The 19,874-nt window shown below is 44.1% G+C and overlaps 1 protein-coding gene across 3 annotated transcripts in view; it reads right to left on the reverse strand.

Moving 5' to 3' along the window:
- Window positions 1–19,874, reverse strand: part of RSRC1 (arginine and serine rich coiled-coil 1) — a 95,759-nt gene that overhangs the window by 17,795 nt on the left and 58,090 nt on the right. The gene's annotated exons all lie outside the window — the stretch shown is intronic.

Below are 19,874 nucleotides of genomic sequence, written 5' to 3' on the forward strand. Positions count from 1 at the left end.
AAAATGCTCAGCTTATGTTTCTTTCAAATTATCCCACTCCCATTCCCATTCTGCTCCTTACAACTGGCTTCAATATGTATTAGCAGAGCTCATTAGGCTGGAATTTAATAATGCAAACATCAGGTGGATTTCAAGACCCTCCATTATCAGCACAAGATGGATTGCTCATATAGCTCGTGGGCCAACTGGGCACAATTTAGATTCAATAAACTACCAGGCCTAAATTTGATTTATCTATTCCACTGAGCTACTTTGTTCTTCCTGCCCGATTTGTTGCTGCACAGAAACAATTCATTGGTATCTCAGTGGCAAAAAGATATTAAAACACACAGGAAAGATGCTGCTGGTCAATGAATAAATTTTTAGCTTGTCTTTGTTAACTTTAAATCGCTGATATCCAGCCCTTGCAAGTCAAGTTAAAACTGCTGCCCATGCAGAGCTTGGCCTTTCAAGTCCTGGTTAATTAGAGGGACAATGGGGCAATTTAGGAAGTATCACGAGGACAATTCCCCACACAAAATTGCTCATTAACAACAATTTAACTTAGCCCATAAATCTCCAGAGCAGTCCTGGAGCTCACAGGGCTCTGTCCACCACACAGGCACTGAAACTCTGAGTTACTCTCAGGATTTAACACTAAAGGTTCTCCTCAAGCATTTCCCATTTTCTGTCATTTTTGCACAGAATCCCAGAATGGGCCAGGCTGAGAGAGATCATCCTGGAGAACATGGCACAGGATTGTGTCCACTCTTCTTCTTCCTCTCCTTCTCCCTCTTTTCTTCTCCTTCCTCTTCTCCTCCTTCTCCTTTCTCTTCTTCTTTTCTTCTTCTCCTCCTCAAGGCTGTTATTATCATTATTACTTAGTGAATATAAATTGTTGTTCACTGCCCAAGTGCCATTAAAAGCACCAGAAGAGATTCACTTTTCTCAAACCAAGCTGCAATTAAACAACATTTAAAAGATCTTTAGAACTTGAGGGTTGGATTTGATGGTCTGGGAGGGCTTTTCCAGCCTAAACAATTCCATGGAAGCCCTGGAAGTGCTGGAGGTTTGGGAAGCAGAGTCACTCCCTGATGGATGCCTGATGTTTTAATCCCAACCAGCCTCACACTGGGCCAAGGTGCAATTATTCCATGCTAATTAAGAGAAACCAGGAAAACTGTCAATTACTCCAAGGTAGAAACAGGGCAGGGGATGTTTTGGGGCTGGAAAGGGCATTTTGGAAAGTGTGGCCATGGAGGAGCCCCTGCAGCAGAGCCCTCTCCCAGTGCCTGGGAGCAGCAGGGAAGGTGCATGGAACAGACTCAGCCCCTCACTAAGGAGATTCATTTTCCTGTCAAAATTAAAAAGAGACGACTGTCAGAACACCCACAACTGCAAACCACAAGAGGTCTGGAAAAATAAATTAATTCAACATAATTGTGGACTTTCCAACTGCTCAGAGTTGAAAACACAAGATGTGTCTGAGGAAAAGAAAGCCAAGAAACTGTAAAAACACACGGACATCTCATTTAAAATGCAGCCAACCATCCACGGTGCTCATCAGAAAAACTTCACCTTTTTTTTTAAACACAAACATTTTTGCACTTATAAAATATTCAGTCAGCTCACATATAAAAATACAAGTGGAATCCATTATTAATTTACAAGGCCCTGTTTAATTTACATGCTATTTTTCTCTGGTATATTAAATTTATCAAGGCTTGTGGAAATCCTCTCCGCTGAATATTCATGGGCTGACGTGTAAAATTATCTGTTATCCATCTGACAAATTCCAGCACAAACTCCAAACAACCACTTGCTCAGAGAATTCCCCTGACAGGAACACCAGGAGCAGCCCCCAGGGATTCTGAGTTCCAGAGGAAAAGTGACACCACCACACACATTCTTGCCACCCCAGATTTAAGCTGCTTTTCTGTATTTTTGCCTTTAGTAACATTTCACCCAAAATTTAAACACCACCAACATTCTTGGATGCCTCAGAGGGCTTTTCCAGCCTAAATGAGAGTGTGAATTATGAATCCATGACCCCATAACTCCCTGGGGCTCTGTGATTCCATAAATCTGTGTTCTGGGTGCTCACCTGCCCAGTGCATCATGTCCATGGCCATGGAGCCATGGAGCTCTCCCTGTCCCCCCTGGTTACACCTGGAATGCCCAAACACAGGCAGTTCTGCCCTTGCTGCTCTGTAATTTAATTACACCAGACTCTAATTATGGATATTGGAGAGCCCTGAGCATGAGGGTGAGGGAGGAGCTCACTGCCCCCTCCCCTGCTCTGCCAGTCACGCTTAAAAACTCCCCAGAAGCCCAAATGTGGTTATTTTAAACTTCTCTGAGTTCCCAGGGGAACACTCCCGGTGTTTGGAAGGGAGATGTTGTCCCACTGATTCCTCCTGCTGTAGGAATGCTATTTCCCACCTCTTCAGCATCAGTTCCCTGCCCTTTGGCATTTCAGAAAACATTCCTTGTTTTGGGATAAATGTCCCGTTATGGCACAGCCAATGAGCATCTGATTCACGGCCACGAGGGTTTTCCCAAATATTCAAATGGATTTCTGGCAGAAGATAAATCCAGTCCTGTGCAACCCAACTGAAAAAAACGAGTTTTCACAGGCAAAACCCAAACATCATCTTATTCCAAAGGGTAACTGAGACATTTGTGGCTATTTGGTGTAACCAAGGTATTTGTTTATATTGGGTACAGCCAAGATAATAATCAAGATAAACCTTTTCCCACCAAGCAGGCCAATTTCCCCAGGTTCCTTTCATTGTTCCCATTTTCAGGAAGCAGTTTGTGGCTCACCAGCTGGCCAGACACGGCGCAGGGCTGGGAGAGCGCCCAGCAGGAAAGAGAGAACATCCAAAACCCCGCTGAACAGAGCCCAGAGGGGTGAAATATCAACCCAGCTTCTCTGGAGAGAGGGAGGCAGGCTCATCCCTGGCTGAATATCAACGTGCTGGGCAGGGAGCCGGGAGGGGAAGGGCTGGAAGGGCCACGGGGTGCTGGGCAGGGAAGGGAAGAGCCGCCAGCTCGAATCCCCCTCTGCCGAGCTCCCCAAGGCTGCCCGGTCCCCGGGACTGCCTGCTGTATTAAGACTGCCTTTCTCATCACTTAATGCTTATTTTCATCACTTTGCTTAAAATATTGATAATCAATTAGGGCTACGTCTGTTTTGCCACAGAATCTGTGTCACAGTCTATCAGCCTGTCAGGGCCAATTCAATCCTCATTCAAAGTTAATTTTTTCTCCATAAATCTGCCTTTGGAGGAGTCATTAGGCGCAGAACATAGCCCGAGGTGCAATCACCTATTCTCTTTCATTAGAGGCAGGCAGGGAAGGTGAGGGAGATTATTAGAACTTTGGAATGATCACAAAGCAGCGTGCTGCCTGTCAGATCCCCCCAACATTTCATTCATCTCGCCCGCTCGCTGCCAACGCTTCTAAATGGACATTATTCATGAACATCTGTGACACGCTGAATATTCCAGGCTGGCAGGGATGAAAAAGCCATGCCCCCCCTTTGGCTGGGAAATTAATTCTGTGGTCAGAACAATTAGGAATATAACAAACTTGCTCCGTGATGTTATTTTTAGGCTTTCTGAGATATCCTCCTTAGAAAGGAGGGGTTTTTTTTTTGTTTTTGAGCATAAATGTGGCCACTCTAAATGGTCAAACACTGGATTTTATGGTCCTGAAGAATGATCAAAAAGCTGTGCCCCCCTCTGAGAAATTAATTATATGGTCAGAACAATTAGGAATACGAAAAACTTGTTTCCTGTTGTTATTTTTAGTCCAAGATATTCCACTTCTAAAAGCGTTACTTCAGAACTGGGTATTTTCTGAGCCCACTCTAGAGGGTCAAACACTGTATTTAAGGTATTGCTGAACAACATGCATTGCCTTTGCTATGGAAATAGATCGTTGGTTGGGTTTTTTTACAAACAATTACCAAACCAGCAGCTTTGCAATCTGATTTGTTGGGCCTTTCTAAAATGCAGCCAAATGAGACCACAGGTTGGATTTGCAATCACTGCCATCTGAAATTCCAGCCCACTTCACTCCTGGTGGGAAAGCAGAGTGGGAAACAGATTTCCACAATCAACTCCATTTATTCCTATTTCCTTCCAAGGAACAGTGATGGCCATCCAGGCACTTCCTAGGTAGGAATGGCAGAAATGCTGGTGCAAGAGACAATCACCCACAAAATGAAATAAACCACCACATCTTCCATGCATATTCCCTTCCTACAGGCAGGGGGTTAGGATGTAGCTACTTGGGGAAAAAGTCATTTCCATCTAATGAAATCACATCAAGTAGTTCCTTGAATCTCATTACAAAATTCAAAAGAATAGTCATTTACATTTTTTTCCCTGGTATCACCAGGAAAACAGTGTTCTCATCACCAAACTTCCCACAGCCCCCATAATTTTCCTCCCCAAATATCCTCCTTTTCCAAAATTAAGGGCCAGATCCTCAGTGAGTTCAAGCTGGCACAATTCCACTGACTTGAGCTGAGCCAAGCCCATTTACTCCAGCTGAGGATCTGGCACTCCCTATTTATAATAATAATAATCCTAAAGAAGACTTAATCAGCAGCTCTTGGCTAGGTACATTCATCCATTATTTAGTGCATCCCTAATTTCTTTCTTTCTGCCACAGCTTCCCCCCAAACACACGTTGGAGGAAAAATCCAACCTAAATAGGGTTTAACACTAAGGATTAATTGGCTACTGACTGATTGCAGGGGCTGCTGTTAAATATTGCAAGGATTTGTTTCCATCCCAGAAAAGGCATTATCCACCTGGACATCTCCTAGCCAAGCCCTGATTCAGCTGGGATCTGCTCCCCCAGCCTGCAGCCCAGCTCAGAACTGGATGTGACTCCTGTCACCTTGGACCTTCAGCCCTGGGGAGGACACCAGTCCTCAGAACAGCTCACTGACCCCAAGGGAAGGGCTCAAACAGCACCTTCCAGGTGAGTTTCTTCAAGGGGAGAGGGTGGGAATCATGGGGTCAGGAGAGCATTGAGGTTGGAAAAGCCCTCTAAGATCATCAAGTCCAGCTGTTGATCCAGCACTGCCTGGTCCACCCCTAACCCTGTCCCCAGGTGCCACATCCACACGTGTTCTGAAAACTTCCAGGGATGGAGGCTCCACCACTGCCCTGGGCAGCTCCTTCCAAAGCCAGACCACCTCTTCCAGGAAGAAATTGCTGCTCAGATCTAATCTAGACTTCCCCCAGTGCAACTTGAGACCATTTCCTCCAGCTGATGAGAAAGCAAGAGCTTCCTCTTCCTCAAGGAACTAAGAGCTGGGGAAAGTAAAAGGATGGCCTGGAGTTAAACCTGCCCCAAACTACTGAGACAAAAGAAGAAGCAACATTTAGGAGCAAAAAAATAAATGCCATATATAAAAGCTGATGGAGTAAAGAATTCTCTTATTGCTATATCCTTCAGGAATAATTCCCAGCTCAACAGGAAAACCCAGAGGTGATCCCTATGAAAAACTCCCATTTGATTCCATTTATTTCAGTTGTTCTTCAGGCAGTATTTGTTCAGAGCTGTTTCTTTCCCCCAGCACACCATGGGTGGAGAAAGGAGAGGACAATGGACAGGGCTGTCACAGACCTGGTGAGCAGGTGAGGGGAGGCAGCCAGGTGGGATGGAGGGGCTTGGAGCCAGCTGGGCAGGTGGGAGGGGTCCCTGCCCAGGCCCTGCAGCCCCCATGGAAATGCTGTCAAAGCCACCACACAAATTCTGAAGGACAAATTTAGGCTGCTTTTTTCCTCCTCAGTGCTCCAGTGCTCCCTTTCCTGTGAGGATCTGAGCCCAAAGCACCACCCTGCTGTAAGCAGAGCTCAGCCAAGCCCTGCAGCTCCACAGACCCCACACCCCAAAAACCACTCAGTCCTCTCGGGAGCTGCCAGCTCCACCACCCACTGCATCTGCATGAGAATCACCCTGATCTTGTACTATCCACCTACCTGCACATGAAAACATACCAGCTCCTCCATTTAATTCCACAAATAAATCATTCTAATTCAAAAAACACTTCCTTGCTTAAAATGTAACCACAAAGGCAAATTACTTAAATGATTTCTGGGGGAAAAAAATGGCACAGTGCCTCAAATACAATTGTCATTACAGGCTGTAGATTGGCAATGACAGTCAGCTTTTCTTTCTGGGGTAAGGGCAGAATTCAGCCTGACAGCTTGTCAGCAAACTTGAAAAATTCACTCCCAAAACTTCGATTCCAAACGAGCCCTTCTTTCATCTGCCAATTTCCCAACGTCAGGAACGGCCACGTTAAGTGGAAATCAAGTAGATGACAACTCCTGTGGCTGTGGAGAGGAGGCAATAAAGCACAGAGCACACAGCTGAGTGCAGAACAGCTCTGAGAGGAGCCAAAGCAGCCCCCAGCACCTCAGCAGGGCTCCTGGAATTTCCAGCTCCTGTTTTCCAACCGAATAAAAACATCAGGAGTGAAAACATAAGGAATAAAGCTGTGAAAGTGGAGCGTACTTGATCGAGAATGGAGCACAATTAATATTCAAATTGTGCTGCAAGGAAGCATTTTTGAGGATTTTTTGAAGAAAGAAGGAAATTTGTTCACCCTATGTATGATCATTTCCCACTCTGACCCCGATGTTAATAAAAAACCTTTGTGAAGCAGCAAAGCACAAAAAATATCAAAAAAGCACTTTAAAAAGTTTTTTAAAAAACCCTGTAAATGCATAAACACCCAGACACGGTTAAAGAAAAAGAATATTAGCAGCAAGGAGTGTTAACTCACAAAGATACTGAACAGGGCACTGGAAAATCAGGAAAGGAAAACTTGGAGTTGGAAAACTTCGGGGTGGAGGCGCAGCCAAGTCCCAGGATTGAGCGAGCTGGAAGTGTGGAATCACGAGGCAGGCAGCCACAAGAACCTGACATGTGGCACCAAAAGGGGGAGCGTGTGTCCAGGGAAGATTTGTGGGGAGGACTCGCAGGCAATGCCAGCACACACTCGGTCACAGCCTTGGGAACATCCCGGCGGAGAAAGGGATGGAAACTCCCCGCTGCCAGCCTGCACCCTGAACTCCTATAACCATCTACTGTACTCAGCCTCATTAAATACTCCCCCAGGATAAAAGAGGTAAATATATTGCTTAAATATTCAGTGGCTGGCTGTAAAATTTCATTGCAGATTAAGTGATGAAGATGAAGAAATGCTGCTGAAAACAAACAATTTATCTTCACTCGGCGCAGCAGAGCGCTCCTGGAACCCCGCCAGAGGCTCTGTGGGTTGGAATTCAATAACTGCATTAAAAGAAAACTACACCCCTACTACACACCAGGCTGAACATCCCTGAGTAAACAGTTTGCTGCAGCAGTGCTTAAATAATTCAGGAAGGAATTTGGGGTAGCACGCATTTTTTCTGAAGTACTGCGTGGCTTAATGTATTTCAAATAAACGCTTGTTTCTAAAAGTTCGAGTAGAGCCCATTAGAGCAAGTGGGAAAACAGACAAATCCAAGACAGAAAACCACCAAAGCACTGATTTCCAGGAGAGGAGTGAAGGAAGATTTGTCATCAGGGAGGAAGTCACCGCCAAGGGCACGGAGCTGATAATATACACATGCATTTCCACTGCTCATCTGCAACCTTGAGAGATTCCAACTGGCTCTCATAAGTCTGGGCAGCATAATTTTCCCTCAGACACATGTGCATCCATATATTTGTATAAAGCTGTAGCAAAGTAATAAATAAGCAGCCTTATTCAACACCAGAACTTCCATAAACTTTCTCCAATTAGGTTTCATTTCCAGCCAGCTTTAACTTCAGATGAAGAGCTCTGTGCCAGGTACTTCGGGAGAGCATTTCTCTCATTCTTAGAGAACAGAAATAATTTGAAATATTAAAACATCATTGGGTGTTCAAGGGTTTTGACCATGAGGAAAGGGAATGCACATACCTGTGTGGGACTGGCAGCAGAGCACCACTGAGGCCCCATCCTTCATCCATCAGAAGGAACCTGGCTCTGAACTTGCACGTGCACCCACAGGATGTCTGGGTACACTTCATATGGAATTTGTGCTTTTTGATGAAGATGATTGTGTTAATCACACTTTTAATTGCACTGCTCAAGCGCCCAAGAATAGAACATGGAATGGTCTGGGTTGGGAGGGCCCTTAAATCCCACCCAGTGCCACCCCTGCCATGGCAGGGACCCCTGCCACTGTCCCAGGCTGCTCCCAGCCCTGTCCAACCTGGCCCTGGGCACTGCCAGAGAGGGGGTGTCCATCAGAAGGTGGCAGAGGGTTGAACTGGATGGTCTCCAAGGTCCCATCCAACCCAAACCATTCAGGGATTCTATAATTTATTGATTTATTTTTTAATCACCTCTTTTTCAGTGCTGGGAGACTCTGCTGCCCCCAGCCCAAGGTCCAAGGGAGGCAGAGCAGCAGCTCCAGCTGGGAATTGTCCAGCTCAGAGCCATGGACAGCACAGGCAGCTCTGCTCCCTCTGCCCAGCAGCTGGCATGCTCCAAGCACGAGTTTGATTACTCTAATTAATAGAACATTATCAACAGATCTCCATATTGATCCCTAACCCTCCTTTCTGATGGAAAATTCTGAGCACAGAGGGAGGGAGGGAGCCCAGGCAGGTGAGGTTAATGGTTTTAATCCTACCCCAGCTTTAGGATGGGTTTCCTCCAAGTGCCATTGATTCCTTACACCAGCAAACTGCATTTTTTTTTAGTATTTAATATTTTGGTATTTTCCTTTGTTACAGTAACATTCACTACTTTGGTACCAGTTGAATCAATTCAAAAAATATCATCAACACACACATCCATTATTTTCACTGAGACTAACAAAAACATTAAGTAAGTTGAAATGAATAATGAAGCTGAGCTTTGATTTTAAACTTAATTTACTAAAAATAAACCAATAGAATCATTAAGGTTGGAAAAGACCTTCAAGGCCATCCAGTCCAACTTGCAAGAATTATGTTGTTGTTCAAAGTTTCTTTGCATAGCAGGTGACTAAATCATTTAAATATGAGTAATTCCAAATAGAATGTACTGTCAAACAACATTTCATGTCCATGAGAAAGAAAAATGAGATGCTATTCCTGAAATTGCAATACAAATGACAAGCATTTTAAATTTTGGATTTTTTTTTCCCTTAGTTTACAGTGTAACAGGGCTGTTCCACATGGATCAAACCATAAAGGACTTTCTAATCCCCCAGCTTTGTCCTTTAAACGTGATTTAGCCCTAGCCCAGCCTGTGGCAGGAGTGGGCAGCACAGCTGGGCCCCGCTGCCCCAGTCCCCCCTTCATCCCCAGCTCCCCCAGGGGCTCTCCCTGCTCTGCCCAAATGGCACCAAACCTGTTGTGCAGCACAGCCCAGCCTGGACCATCCCCAGGGAGCAAAGCCCTGCAACCACTCCCAGCTGTTCCTCTGGCTGTGTGGAAAAGCCCTGCCCTGCCAGCCAGGCCAAAGAGGAAACCAAAGGAAGCTGATTTTAAAGGCAGAAAAAGTCAAAGTGGGGTCCTTAAAGCAACCCCTCACGTGCCAAATACACCAGGTGCTGCTGCACACGCTGGCTGCCTAAACTTTGGGAAAATTGGGAAATATTGAGAGCTGGGATGTTCTAAGGGAATTTGTGTTGAGACACACTGATAGTGGGAACAAAACCTGACACTTTCAATAAAAAACACCTGACACTGAAAATCCTGCCCAGCTCTGGTTCTAGCCCCTTGATATTTTTCAATCTTTGGTGTTTCTGAGTGAGCACCTTGGTTTAACCCCACGCTCACAAGGGGAAGGAGAGGGCTGCTCTGCCATTCCTGCAGCACAGCCAAAGCCCTGATCCCGAGGGATGGCATGACACAAACCCCACCCAGGACACCCACGGGATGCTTAAAGCAATAAAATTCACGGCATTTGTCACCCTGGGCAGCAGCAGAGCCCAGGGAGGGAAGGGCACATCCCAAATCAGCTCCAGGGCTGCTCCCAAGGAAACCCCCGAGCTCGGGATCCAGCCCACACAACTCCAAACCTTTTCCATTTTCTTCCTCCACGCTCCCAAGTTTAATAAACAACAAACCCATCATTTTTTAACACTTTAACCAGCGAGAGCAGTGATTCATAACTCTGTCATAATTAAAATTTTATGGCAAATACACACAGCCATCAGTCATCCAGGCAGGAACGTCCGAAAAAAGCGGGATTTCAATTTATAAGCCCGTGCAGGATTGTATGAGTTACACTGTATAAAAGCACATTTCTAGGGAGTTATTGAACTGGGGAAAGCAAAAGTTGGTTGGGTTTATTTTTTTAAAATCAAATACAGAGGAGGTTATGAATTTGTACGGCAGATCCGTACAGTGACTGATGGTTAAAAAAGGGAAGGAAATATTATCCTGTGTCTTCTTCCAGAGCTGCACTAACCAAGTTTGGTGCTGTCCCTGGTGCTCCCTAATGCCACAAACACAGATTTCCTGAAATTATTAAAAATTCCCAAAAAAAGAGAGAAAAATCCACACTGATGCCAGGGGATAAAAGGGGTAAATGAGTGAAATTGGTAAATTGTGAGATATGCATGTACAGAAACATTTTAATGTTTCTGTAAACATTTAAATTCATTCAATTGCAATTAATTTTATCCCAGCAACAACATGGAATTCTCCAAATGAATGAAAACGATGGAATTGGTGGTCTGGTACGGACACACATTCAGGGATTTCCAAAATTTGCATTTGGCTCTCTTGTAGATCCATTCTGGATCCAGAAAAATGAAGTACTCTTAAAAACATGGATCAGGGTGATTTTACTTATTTAATATACAGCTGGGTTTAGGATACAGTAGAAAATAAAGAAATGTTTGCAGATCAGTTTCACAAGCTGCTTTTTTGCTTAGAAATACAAGAAACCCAAAAACTTTCAGTAACTGATTCTCATACCTGTCCTTAAAAGGAGGTTTTCCTAAATCCCATCAATATTCCACATCACCTGGGAAATCCCTTCTGCTGGCACACACCCAGCTGTTAAAGCAGCTGTGTTCTCCAGTGCTTTGAGAAGGAGTGGATGCTCCATGGTTTTACAAGAAATATCTATTTTTAAGACACAACTGACATCCCCATTCCACCCTAAGGCCAGAGGACAGGAATTCTCCGTAAGAATATTTAGGGATTCCCAGCACTCTTTGCTGCTGTAACACTGTCAGTATTTGAGATTTTTATCCACTTTTGAGATGAGAAAAATATTGTGGGACGTGCAGGGAAAAGTTGGATTAAGTTTTCCAGTGAAAATGGTGAATGTGGCAATGCTGGATATTTTCCAACCTTCATGATCCCATGATACAATTTCTGCTTGGGAAAAGAATCAGCTTGTATTTTCACACACACACAAAAAAATAAAATAAAAAAATAAATAAAAAGGGAAGAAAAAAGCTAAACATGAGACTTGGAGCTCCCACAAACTGTTATCTCAGGTCTCCCCAGTCCATTAAAGGAAGTAATTGAATCAGTTTGCGTTTCCTCCGTAAAATCTCATTCAGAGAAATCTTATTGCCAGCCATCTAAATAGTAAATACTTATTATCCTCTCCAAATGAGGTTTCACTTGCCAAGGGCAAAGCCTGGCTGTGATTGTGGCGCTCTGTCAGAGGCAGCAGAAGTGGAAAAGGTTATAAAGACACCATTAATGTCACGGGAGGGCCTCGCCAGCGCTCCCTAATTGGGGCCTTTATTCCCAGGCTCAGGCCCTGCTAATAGGATGCTTTAGGGTTTCTTTGGTGGCAGCCCCACATAATCACCTCCACCAGCTGAATGTGGACGTTTATCTGCTGAGCCTGGGAATAAAATGTCAATAATGGCCAGCTGAAAGGGAGAGAGGCAGGGCCAGCGCCAACGGGGACGGCCGTGCTGAGAAAGGCACAAAAATATCGAGAATAAGGCTGGAAAATGAACTTTTAGAACTCAGTCCCTGCTGTAGGGAAACCTGGGAAAACAGGCCAAACGGTAATATTGAGATTGATTTAAAAGAATGTATTTCTGACTAGCCTGGCACAGAGTGCCCCAGCCCCAGGGAAAGGGGGGAACAAGATGGGCGTTAAGGTCCCTTCCACCCCAAACCAGTCTGGAATTCCGTGGACTCTTCCACAACTTCTCTCCTTTCCCCCTTTTCTTTGCCAAACTTCAGACCAGACACAAACCCAGAGCTGCTGCAAGTTAGGAATGCACAGGAGGCAAAGGCAGAGCTGCAGAGGGTGAGAACCCCAGGATGGTTTGGGTTGGAGGGACCTCAAAGCCCATCCAGCCCCATCCCCTCCAGGGGCAGGGACCCCTCCCACTGTCCCAGGCTGCTCCAAGCCCTGTCCAATGGAACCACCATTTCCTCTTGCTCAAAGGGACTCCTCACTATAAAATCATTCACATTTCTCAGAGAAAACTCTCCAAGGCCTTCAGATCAGCAGCACAAAATGCTCAAACCCTTTAAGAAACTACTGATTAAATAGTTTCAGTGGGTATTTTAAGAACATAAGGGGATACACAATGGCTTAAACAAAGCCGCTCAGAAATCTTCAAAAACAAATCACAGCGCAGCCACAGAGAAGAGAAACAGAACTGGAATTAAAGGGAGGATCTGCAAGAAAGGCACCTAATTTGATTTTTCACATAAGCTGTGTTTTGAAACACTTTTTTCCTTGCTGGGGTGATCAATATGAGAGACTGGCAAAGGACATGAGTTTCCATTACTGTTGCCTTTTACTGACCACGCTGTTCTGCCCTTTCCAATGGATTCTTTCATGGGCTTGTGGCAACAGGGCTCAAACCACCTAATGCAGATTTAACTCAGTGTGAACTTGTCTTGCTTCACGTTTGGAGGAGTGGTAAAACCTACTATTACAGCAGCCTGACATCTGCTTTTCAAGAGCAGAAAATGCTGCTGAAAAAGTTATTTCAGCAGAAAACGCTGCATAAAATCCTGTCCAAGTTACTAAAGTTACCAAACACCCCCAAGAAAATACTGATATGAAATATTCATAGAATAAAGCTGCATAAACAAGAAAAAGAAAATAAAAGAAAATTTTCTTATCAGCCTCCTAGGTACGAGGAGAAATGTTTCACAAATACAAATATGTTGGGGATCTTGCTTCTATCATCTTCCATGACCCCCCACATTTGCAAAAGCCTAAGTATGAAAACTGCCATTAAACCACCCCAAAATCCCTGCTCATGACAGGCAGCAGCCTTGCAAAAAGCCCACCAGGCCTGAAGAGCCCCTGCCAAGCACCCTCTGCTCCACGCCAAGATTTATTCGGCCGACACCTCATAATCATCCCTAAATCTAATGGGACACAAATGCATTTCATCACAGATGAAAATCTTCAGCGCTGCTCAAATGGAAATCAAGGAATTATTACAATCCCGTGGTCTGGCTTGCAGCAGGCATTAATCAGAAATCATAATAAATCCACACAGCACATTCAGGCAGCACATTAGTCAGGCGCTTTTGCATGATAACGACGTTGACTAATGGGCTCCGAGTTGGAAGGGTCAATCATAAACTCATCAAATGCTTCATTTAATTTCTTAATTTGGACAAACACGATTTGTTTATGGGAAAGATATCAGGTGTTCTTGAATGAATAATGGCTGTGAAACCAAAGTCCATTAATCAGTGCTTGATTACAAATGACTCGGAGATTGTTTGTTCTAATTTCATTCATTTGGGGCAACAAAGAGAACACGAGCGAGCGAAAGCACTTGGCCAAAATGGCACACTTAGTTCTCCATGTTTAATAAAGTTGTGATAAATGGGCTTTCAATAACTAAAACAAGGGGGTTATTACCCATATTAAATACCGTCCCTGAGAAAATTAATATCTAGGAGTTACAAGGAGATGATGCAGGCACACAGCAAGGTGCTGGATGAGTGCTGAACTCCTGTGCTGGCATTCCAGCTTTTCCTGAAAGGATGGATGGGAAAAGCACAAAACCAGCAGGGATTTATTTCTACTTCCTGTGAAACCCTTTAAGAAAACGATGAAATTATTTGGGTTGGAAGGGACCTTTAAGTCCGCCCAGTGCCACCCCTGCCATGGCAGGGACACCTCCCACTGTCCCAGGCGGCTCAAACCCCGATGTCCAACCTGGCCTTGGACACTTCCAGGGATCCAGGGGCAGCCACAGCCTCTCTGGGCAGCCTGGGCCTCCCCACCCTCACTGGGATTTGTAATTAATTTGATTTAATCTAATCCATAGGTTCCTTTCAGCAAGATGATTCCAGCACACTTCCCATGTGGAAATTAGGGAGGCCCCCAACACCAGAACAGCACCAGCCACAGCAGATGGGGCAATTTAAAACCCTTTCCTGGGCATTCAGGCTATAAAATCCACCACTGGAATTTATATCCATGGATAAAAACACTCTCCACTTTCACTTGTAGAAAATCTAAACACCCAAAGGTGTTCCAAGGGAAACTGCCAGCACAAAGCTCCAGGACCCCCATTCCCAGGAATGCCTGGATGAGCAGAGCCCACAGAGGGCAGCTGTGACAGCCCATGTAAAACACCAGAACTAAATATTTGCCCATCAATATTAAGAAATAACATTTCCCAAAAGACCTTCTAAAAACAAACGAGCCCCACGACCACATATGGTTTGCACAGTCAAACCAGTGGATAATTAAATTACAGCAAAGTTGCTAAATATGAATTGATATAAAACTTCAGCTAACTGAAAAATTGTCTTTGACTGCAGATCAATAGCAGGCCTGCAAGATTCATCTGCACATAATTAGCACAGAGATTTGCATCAAAATCCTGGATCCCATATGCTGCAATATTACAGAGACCCATTAGGCACCATGTAAGCCTGAGATAATTTTGGTGCCACAAAAAAAAAAAAAACACCCTTGGATAAAAATCTAACAAAAAATAGAAATTCTAAAAGCTTTAGAATGATTTCTGAAGGCAATAAATGTTCATTAACTAATAAAGTTCCTCTAAATTCTACTTACAGGCTCTGGTTTATATTATGGCATCCCTACAACTCCTCACTGGTTTCTTACTCTAAAAACAAATTGATATTCTACAAAAATGGTTCAAAGCAATTTTTTTTAGTCTCTTGTAAGAACCTAAAAGAGGCCCCTGAAGTGAAAAGCTTTTAGACACCAACAGAATGATATTATACATTGCAAAAGTGAATTATTTAACTTCAAACACATTCTCTATCTACACTCAATTAAAATCCTGTATTTTTTCAGCAATCCTGCAAATTAATTTAAATTATTTAATTAATTATTATTAGCAAGTGTTTATTTTGCTCACCCCAAACCAGCTGCAATTCAGCAATCACAAATTTTGTAAAGACAACCCCATTAATATGTTTAAAAAATCAATTAATTGGAGAAAGATTCTTTTTCCTACAGTTGTCACTTTGTGTGCAGAAATTCTCACTTTTTTTTAGAACTCTAATGAGATTATGAAGCTCTGCCAAGAGCTCAGGGGCAAGGAGTGGCAGAAGAAATGTGTCTCTGTCCAGCTTGGCCGTGAAGCTCATTGGTGTGGAGCACCCAGGTGAGCTCAAAAACTCCCTGAATTTTCTGAAATTCAGCCTTAAAGCACCTGAAATTCCCATCAAACACAAAATATAAAAAGTAGCCGCTTCTTCTAATGCACACCTTCTTGATTTTTAAACTAATTGTTTAATTCTTCTATCGCTCACAGCTTTTCCAAGTGCTCTTTCTCCTGATGCTGTCACTGAAATGGGTTTTGACACCAAAATCTGCTGAGTAGGAATCAGCAGCTGACCTAAAAACTGGGTTCATTAACTCCATAATTAGCTGGATTTCCTAAATTAGCTGGTGTCCCAGAGCAGGATAAATCTCCCCTATGGAGCCAGGAGAGGAGAAGGATCCAGGGAGAGCTCAGGGCCTGAAGGGGCTCCTGGAGAGCTGGGGAGGGACTGGGGACAAGGGATGGAGGGACAGGACACAGGGAATGGCTCCCACTGCTGAGGGCAGGGAGGGATGGGAGATTGGGAACTGGGAATTCCTGGCTGGGCTGGGATTGCCAGAGCAGCTGGGGCTGCCCCCGGATCCCTGGCAGTGCCCAAGGCCAGGCTGGGACACCCTGGGACAGTGGGAGGTGTCCCTGCCATGGCTGGGTGACACTGGGTGGGATTTAAGGTCCTTCCATCCCAAACCATTCCACAGCTCTGGAATCTCACACGGCCCTAGAGCAGGACACAAAGAGAAGCTGTTTGAGCCATCACTGCTGAGGCTCTTCCCAAGGTAATTCCAGTTTATTTTCCTTTGACACAGGGACCAGATCAACCTTCCCAGAGTGGTGATGAAAATTCACGAGGGATGAAAACTCCTCTCCTTGCTGGGGGTTCAGAAAATGCTCCACAAAACACCCTCCAAACCCTCTGTAGCACCTCCATCCACACGTGTCACAAAGGGAAAACATGATTCAAGGAAGAATTTGATGATTCAAAAAAGAAAACATGATTCAAGAAAGATTCCTTTGCTCTCCAAATAAAGATTTTTATATAAATAGAAGTAAAATTCAATTATTTAAAGTGTCAACTGCCATTATTCAAAACAAATATCTGAAATTGATAAAAATTAGAATTTTATATTAAATCAAACCTACACAGCAACTGAATTACTCTTTTTTTCAATATTCAGAACTTTTATGCTTGTTAAAAGTTCAAATTCTTGCAGTTTCTGGGGCAAGAAATATTTTTAAAGCCTGCTTTAAATTTCCACAGAACAAGTAAAATATTTTAAGTATTATTTCATCCTTTGTGTGTATATAACAGCACATGTTATCCACCCTTCTAAAATTCATTGCATAATTAGAAATTTAAATTAAAGCCAGTGAGTTCTCAGTGGAGAGAGCACAAATAAGAAAACTGAAAGAAACCCATCATCAAAACGAGAAATCCATAAACACTTGATAAATTTGGCAGTTGAAAAGAAGCCCCAATAAAAGGAAATTTTTCATACTTGTTGCCACCTGCCCACCCGACTGCTTTGCATAGCTAGAAAAGAGCAAAATAGAGGCCAACCTATTTAACTAAACAGTTTTTATTAAAGTAAAAGAAAAGCAAGAATCTATAAAGTAGCAAGTGATCCTATTAGTTCCACCAGACTAAAATCATACAGTCTACGTATGTGGTCCTTTCAGCCACATCTGTTATGAGCCATTTTGATACCCAAAAGCAGAGAATATTTGCCTATATTTATCAGGCAGCGAGTGCAAATCAGGCTTTTTCTCCTCAAATGCTCCTGGTAGAATGGGTAGATTAAAAGAAAAAAGGAGTCAGAATTATAAAACATTTGTATTTACCACAGTCAAGGCTGAAGCACTCATCGTATTCCATGATTTTCTCTTTGAGGAATATGTAAAATACAATAAAGATGCAGGGTACGAAATTAAAGGCAGCTATCTGAGAGCATAATTGAAAGATGATGAGTTAAATATCCAATATCCAGAATTGGGTCTGATAAATGGCAAATGTTTGGGATTTGTATTCCCCCATTTTCATCACCTCACATGTAGCGCCTCGGTCCCGAAGTTCCCTTTAAATAAACTCCGGCGAATTCTTTGCACAAAACGCCCTATTCTTGACTGCTCTTTCAGCCAGAGATTGAAATGCAGATCCCAAAAATACATCAGTCACTTATTTCAACTCTAGACCTTTGAAAATCCAGATCAATTGCCTTTTGTCATCGCCTTTATAAGGAGAGTAAGAAATTTCTGCTTAGCACCATGGAAAAGCTCCCGGAGCCCTTTGGAAGCGGCGGCAGCATCGATAGTTTGAGACATCCACGTGCTATTCCACGGGAATTTATTGACATTTTGGGAATATCCATCCATATTTTAATCTTTATGAGAAAGCACAGGTGCCATATAACGTACAGCACGCACTAAGCAGCTTCCAGGCTCTGAGCTTGGGATTTCAGATTTGCAACCTCTCCCTGCAAACCAGCGCCGGGAGCCACGCTCGGCACAAACCCCCGGCTCGGATCCTCTCCGGCCCTCGGTAATGAAGTCTGGGAAAGGAATCACAGACACCCAAGTGGTTTGGCAACTGTAAGTGACAGAAGCTGAGCTAAATCCTCTGTTTACACTGGGGATTATCCGGGTGGATTGTGCGGCGCTCCCGGAGCCGGCGCTGGTCAGGGGACGCTGCTCCCCGTCCGCCCGTGGGGCAGGGCACAAAGCCCCGGCCTGGTAGGAAGTGACCCAGAAGGAGATGGCGAGCAAGGATTTACACAAAGCCAGTCTGCCTCAGAAAAACTCCATATGACCATTAACTGGCCGGCAGGGCCTGCCAGGAGGCCTAATTACAGCCCTACAGAGCCCGCTAACAAAAGCTGGAGAGCTTTAGCCCAGGGATGATCTGCTTTATACTGACTTGAGAGAGTCCATATAGAGCGAGGAAAAGAAAGAGGTTTAGCTTGGAAATTCTCCCAAGAGACAAAGCATTGTGGCTCAGTCTGGAAGGCCCACATGGAACGTACTTCAGATGGGCTTAAACATCCCACCCTCTCCAAATTAACATTCAACTACTGCCTGCTTAACATCTGCTCGGGCACGGCGACTTGTGGGAGGTTGTCAGAGGAGCCTCAAAAGGCTCCCTGGCTCCTCAACGTTAAGAAATCCAATTCAATAAATCGTGAAAATATGAATTTATAGCTGGGACCGACAACTTCTGAGGAAAGAAGGGTTTTATAAATCAAAACTCACTTGTCTCGAGAATTAAAGTGTTTGAGTACCCTCCTATATTGCCCTGCTTAACGAGAACAAAACACTGACATTAATCTACACTTAAAATAAAAATTAAATTATTTAATGAAGTCAACATGAATACAGGACTTGGAGAAAAACCTGCTCAGCACCGTATAACCTAAATATAAAAATGGCCATCTTGCCCTCCTCCCCCACAGACACAGGTGACTATTTTTTGTTTTACCTGCTCTCCTAATGAGAGACAGAGTCACAATTCCCATCTTCAAACACACCAGGAAAAAAAAAAAATCTCAATAATAAGAGCCTGATTTACTACTTGCCGATTTCTGCCTTTCAGACACAGCAGCTGCTCTTTCCTAAAATAATATCTAGGTTAAATTCTAAAAGCAGGTTTTCTCAAGATCCTACATATCTCCACAAGGGAAATTTAGACATGGAAATACAAACAGGGAATTGGAGAGCAGCTGGGGCTGCCCCTGGGTCCCTGGCAGTGCCCAAGGACACAGGTTGGGGCTGGGACAGCGGGAGGTGTCCCTGCCATGGCAGGGGTGGGATGGATGGGATTTAAGGTCCTTCCAGCCCAAACCATTCCATGGTGTCAGCAGGGATGAACCAGGCTGGGACTGTCCCCAGTGTCCCTACAAGCCCTGCAGGTGATTTGGAGCCCCTGCTTGGTCTGTCCCAGCCAGGGAGGAGCAGCATGTGCTCAACACCAGATCCATGGACAATCCACTGGGAACACAGCACAGCTTCCTATGCCCCCTCAGTGGGGCTGGAGCCATCCCCATAACGTGCACAGATATTCCATGAGCTCATCCCCGAGCTTGGGATGGAGCCCTGTGCACACCAACAACAGCTCCACCCACCACCACTGAAGCACAGAATTCATTTCAGTTATATTCAAACACAACATCACCACAGCAGCAACAGCAGTGAACCTGCTGAGCCTCAGCTCCTCAGAAAGCTGCTGGGTAAGGGCTCAGAAGAAATTTATTTTTAAGTTTGAAGACTAAAACGTGCTGAATTTGCAAGGAGTAAACACACAAAAATATATTGAAACAACATTTATCAACATTTCCAGAGAACCTCTTCTCACAGCAATTAAATTAA

The sequence above is a fragment of the Fringilla coelebs genome, assembly GCF_963513975.1.
Source record: "Fringilla coelebs genome assembly, chromosome: 10".
Taxonomy (NCBI): domain Eukaryota; kingdom Metazoa; phylum Chordata; class Aves; order Passeriformes; family Fringillidae; genus Fringilla; species Fringilla coelebs.